Below are 6,117 nucleotides of genomic sequence, written 5' to 3'. Positions count from 1 at the left end.
TATTTCGTCTCACTATAGAAAATATGAGTGACTTTTTTGTTCGGGTAGCTCGGGCACTCATTTTTGTCCACTGGGTCTTCTTTGTCACGCAGCACGCTACAGGTTCAGCAGCGGGTTTGGGAAAGCAATAGAGATTATCATAGTCTCTGGTGCAGGCCAAGACCGTTCGGTGACTGTAGCCGGATAAGAAGAAAGATGTATTCGACAGACAATTTATTCAAGGCATGGTTTAGATAACCATAACTGGGAGACCACACGAAGCGTAAAAACTAGCGTAAAATTAATTTTTATTGCCAAATCGTTTACGCTTCGTGTTTCAGCAAAAATATAAAAGCGAAATGTCAAACGTATTTATGTTCGTATTGTTGGTCTGAGAAAATAGAAATAGAAACGAAATAAATTGATTCATGAATATATTTTTCTGTTTTGTTTTCGATTTTTTTTTGCTATAGCAGCGAATAAGAACTTAAATTATCCTCTGTTTGTAAACAAAGCGTATGCAAAAAGTATTTACGCTCCGGTTTACGCCTCGTCCGACCCGTAAACGTTTTAACAGGAGCGCAGCAGTTTGCCATTAATCTGTAATGCCAAAAACTTTACGTTACACATCGTCTGTCCTCGCAGTAAGAGTCAAGTGCATGGACAATGCTCTTGAAACTGTGACATCGCCGTCACGCATCGTCCCCACTGAGTTTTTTCTACTGGATTTTTGCTATGCCAGCGTGCACACTAGCAGCTTTTGAGCGAAAAATCCGTGAGCTCCAGTGAGTGAAATGACAGTTCGTTTTCCAGTAAAGGCCAGAAAGAAAGCGCAACACTGAACAACTTTTTTGTCTCTGTCACGCTAATGTAGCATCCAGTCCGGCACTCCAATGTCAAACTGTTAGAAAGTTTCAGAACCGCACAAAGTACGACGCAAGCAAATCGACTACGCATCATCGGTGTAAAAATAGTGTTTAATAGTTAATTCTAAGCTGTTGCTTATTTCGGTAAGTAAATTTAAGCATCGAGAAGCATTTCTCGATAAGTATTTACTTCTACATCGTGAAAGGGCACCGCATCTATTTACATTTTCAGCCGACCATTAGCAGCGTACTATGCAATGACGATACGGCGGATGGTACAGGATATATGGATGGATACACTCTACGTACACGTAGAGATCAGTGAAAAGTGCATGTGCTTGGCGTAAAAGTGAAACAATAGTGGAAATATTATAATTGTAAAACATTTGTGGTTATGAATAAATACAAAACATTGTTTACAACAGCAGAACGATCTGACAGTTCAATCTGAGGGAGAAGATTTAGGGAGAAAGAAAAAAATATGAGACAAAAACAAACTGCACTAAAAAGGTACCCCTGCTGAGCGCCTCCCGTTTTAGGGCTACGACGGCTTTTAGGGCTATAGAAGCAATAAAGCAGCTTTTACAGTCTTTAAACGGCCATACTGAGAGGGGGCATTTCACGAGTCGAAATCCTCGGCTAAAAAAATGAAAAATTGAGTGATTTTTTTCCCAGCGAACAATTTTGAGAGCCCGAGGTTGCCCCTCTGCCTGCGACGCGGCGGAGGAAGGCTGAGACGAGTGAGATTGAACGCCCCTCTGCCTGCGACGAGGCCGGGGGAGGGCGATCTCGCAGCGCACGAAGTGCGCATTAGCCGCGATCGTTGGTTGCCGGGGAAAGAGCGGAAGAAATCCCCGTGAGTTTTGAAATCGCCGTGAGTTTGCAGGTGGAAGACGAACGGTAGAGAGAAAGAAAAAGGAATAGAAATAACAGAGATAGCGAGATCGGGGCAAAGTCCCGAAGTTCCGAGGGTCGGACAGTCTGTCTTTAACATCTGTTCTGGACTTAGTGTGATCCTGATAGAAATAATCCAGGTAAGTTTATTGGACAGTATTCAGTGACACCCAAATAATGTTGAAATGTTTTCGCTTTGCTCGTTTCAGATGTCCAACTAAACTGGGATGCAAAGGATTCGAATGCAAATGCAATGCAATGCAATGCATTTTACAACGCGTCTAAGGCGTCGAAGGCAGCTACGCACCAAATTGTGAACGAACCGCTAGTGAAGAGTGAAGAGTGTACGCGAACCGAAAATAGAGAGAGAAAATATACCGAAATGTACCGACCAAATACGAACTGTTTGATTTTGGTTAGGGGGAATATGGGAGAAAGAAGACGAAAAAAGCGAGAGAACACACAGGTGAGAGGCAGGGGGCCGTTTGGTAAGAGAATTCAATCGACTGCTCACTCCTTGGACCTAACGACTGCTCACAGCGATTCCCCCATATAAGCTATATGGGAAATAGTCTTCGAAGTAGCGGATGAGAAGCGAATGAGCTGTGGATGAGCTGTGGAATTTGAAGTGAGAAGAGCGAAATTGTTCACTGGGTTTTTTGGGTTTCTAACTAGGCGGCTACACGGAGCGTGAAAACTAGCGTAAAATTAATTTGTAACGTCAAAACGTTTACGCTTCGTGTGGCACCAAAAATTGAAAAACGAAATGTCAAACGTGTTTACGTTCGTGTTTTTGGTCCAAGAAAATGGAAATAGAAGAGAAATTAATTGATTTCTGAATTTTTTTTTCTGTTTTTTTCCGATTTTGTTGCTATACCAGCAAATAAGAACTTAAATTATCCTCTGTTTGTAAGCAAAGCGTTTGAAAACAATAATTACGCTCGGGTTTACGCCTCGGCCGACCCGTAAACGTTTTGACAGAGGCGCAGCAGTTTGGCATTAATCTGTAATGACAAAAACATTACGGAACACCTCATGTAGCCCCCCAGTAACAGTTTGACGTTGGAGTGCCGGACTGGATGCTACATTAGCGTGACAGAGACAAAAAAGTTGTTCAGTGTTGCGCTTTCTTTCTGGCCTCTGGTGAGAAACGAATCGGCTCTCAGATATTTCGTCTCAGTATGGAGAATATGAGTGACTTTTTCGTTCCCTTTGTGTCCCTGTCCCGATTGGTTATGTCGGTGTTGAAGTTGGGGTTTAGTAATTCTGAGAAATAATCAACCCATCTTTCTTTTATGTTTGCCATGTCTCCTATGATATTTCCAACTGCGTCCTTACACAGTATTGTACGAGGCGTGAAACCCTTCTTATACATGTTTACGGTTTTATAGGCCGTCTTGTGTTGTTGTTTTGAAAGTCAGCGTTCATTGTTTCTAATTGTCGGTCGGCCAGGATTCTTTTCTTTCTTCTGCAAAGTCTGTTGGCAGTTCTTCGCATATTATCATATGCTTCGTTCTTGGCTCTAGTTGGTATCTGTAGGTAAATCAATAGTGCTCTTGTCCGCTTCACCGACAGAAGATTTGATTTTGAGATTTGAAAAGGATTTGAGTTCTTATGTTTATCGGTTATTTTCCCGATTCGGAATATTTTTTTTCAATTTAACAGTTTACTCCAAATTTCGACAAGTTTTTTTTGGTATCCAAAAATATGGCTAGTTTTTCGACAGCAGATCAGATTGTGACAAAGATGGCAATAGAAGGAGAAGGAAAGGAAACTGAAAAATCAAAGCAAAAAGACGAACTGTCATTGCAATTAAATTTCACTCACTGGAGCTCACGGATTTTTCGCGCAAAAGCTGCAAGTGTTGACGATGGCATAGCAAAAAACCTGTAGAAAAAACTCATAGTGTGGACGAGGCGTTATAAGTAATGAATGTGAGAGGAATGTATAATGGCGGACAACAAACTTTTAGAAGCGTTAAATCGCTTGCTTCAGATTTTAAATAAGATCAAATTTAAACGGAAGTAAGTTTATGTTTGGAGCAATTGTTTTACTATCAGGTAACCTTCGGCAGAAATCACCTGTGCAAATATTATCTACATGCTTAGAGTTTCGATTCTATCTACCAGCTGATGATCTTAAGGCTTGTCTTTAAACATCACTTGTATGGTACAAAGCGCAGAAATTGACGTGAAAACGAACATTCGTGTACAATGGCTTAACTATGGATACACCGTGCATTTCGGTCAACAATTGATGGGTGTTGGAACTTTAAAATGTCTGTAGTTTTATATCGTCTCCCAATGAATTCATTCAGAGTGATTTTTCAAATATCATACAAAATTAACAAACGATCAATGAGGGGTATATGAGAAACAAAAAACGGTGTCTGTGCTATTAATTCTAACATCATAAGAAAAATACCTAGTAACGTCATTACTTAAAAATCCATTGAATGAAGTTGTTGAAAATTATTCAACATAGTTACCAAATTAAAAAGAAAAACTGACCCAATGTACCAAGCTTGCGACCGTATGTTTGAACACGGACATTTAATGTGCCTATCATTCATTTTCAAAACATAATACCCCTGCTTCTTTGAGGTATCAGGTATCATCCGTTCAGTGAAGGGAATGATGCTCATTGTCATCGAAATTATTATTCCACACAGTAAATTGTAAGCACAGGATGCATCGTAGTGTTGCATTCCATTGATACCGTCAGGTTGCCATTCGAATTGGGGCAATCGCAGACATTGTGGCATTTGTTATGATAATTAAGCTTCAGTAGAATTGCTTCAAGTGCGTGGCTTAAAGTCAATGTCCTACTTAATTCTTTCGTTCTTACTTAACCCGCGCCGACTGTATTTGCACTGTCTATACACTCTGTCAACTTTCTATAGCCGCACCCACGTTTTAAACGAATCTTCTAAACCGTCTTTCAACTTCAACGTCTCAACTCAACTTCTGGTTTTGGGACTTTTTTAAATAGGCAATAAAAACAAAATAGGCAAAAGACAAATGAATAAAACTATTTGGTTGAATTGAAGTTTTATGATTTCCATCTTTTTTCGACCAAATACGATATAGGTACTGTCAAGTTTCTATAGCCGCACTTTGAGGTTTGCTTCCGAGAGTAGTTTTCATAACGAGTTTTACAAGAGATTTACTTAAATATGCCAAAAAGAAGTATTCTACGTAAAAAAGAAAAAGGATTGATAGAGGCATATAGGTTGAAGGATGTTGCTATTCGAGAAATGGCTCGAAGAATAAAGAGATCCGTAATTACTCAAAGGATACTAAACAGTATGCAACTGCTCAACGTACTTCGAAAAAATCTAAGATGTCGATGAGAACCAAGCGGAATATTGTTAAATTGGCGTCAAATTCGACAATATCGCTATCAAAAATCAAATCTACACTAGATCTGCCAGTGAGCAGATGTGCTATTTGCAAGGTTTTGCAAAATAGCCCGAATATAACTCGAGCAAAAATGACCAAGGCACCAAATCTGTGGGACATGGTTTCTTTGGGTTTTCTTCTGCTATTTGAAGAGCATATTTTGTATAAAAAAACTGATTCCGTTTTCTGATTTTTTATTGTAGGTGATCTTTTCTGACGAGTTTAATTTCGATGGGACCGACGGTTCAAAAGGCTATTGGCGCGATTTACGCAAAGATCCGGAGTACTTCTTCACACGTAACTTTGGAAAAGGATCTCTGATGGTGTGGCTTGGGTTTTGCTCTGCGGGCAAGTTCAATCTGGCTTTTAGATTTAGTAAAATGGATTCTAACTATTGGGTGTGTGAATTAATTCGTGCCGTTTTTGACCGACATTTGTGACCTAGCTACAAAAACAAAACGTATGCCTACCGTAATGAAAGTGTTGTCCGTCGTTAGCTACTACATTTTACCATATTTTAGGTAGTTCCATGATTCCGTGTCGATAGAACTTCGATAGAACTATAGGAGCGATCCCCTCAGAGAGCTTTATTTTCAATACTTTCATAATAACTTAACCCCTGTGCTGCCAAATCATTGCTCATGCAGCGGAACAAATACGAAGGTCACTATTTATATTTCGGGAATTGGCAACACTGATGTCATGTGAGTCCATCTGATGGTTCCATCGTAAAGTTTGACATTTTTGACGGCATACGTACTCAGAACATTTTGTCATACGGACGCTATTTGTTTATTTTATATTTAGTTGAAAGTTTCGTCTCGGCAAAAAAATGGAACTGAATCGTGAACATTTTCGAGCGATGATTTTTTACGACTTTCGACGTGGATTATTACAGCACTTCAAAGAAAATGGTGGCCTGTTTCTTCGGAAAAACTGGTCATATTGCAACAGTGTCTCTGTGGGGGGGGGAGGGT

The sequence above is a fragment of the Anopheles bellator genome, chromosome X (genome assembly GCF_943735745.2).
Source record: "Anopheles bellator chromosome X, idAnoBellAS_SP24_06.2, whole genome shotgun sequence".
NCBI lineage: Eukaryota > Metazoa > Arthropoda > Insecta > Diptera > Culicidae > Anopheles > Anopheles bellator.
Note: the sequence above shows the minus strand (reverse complement) of the source record.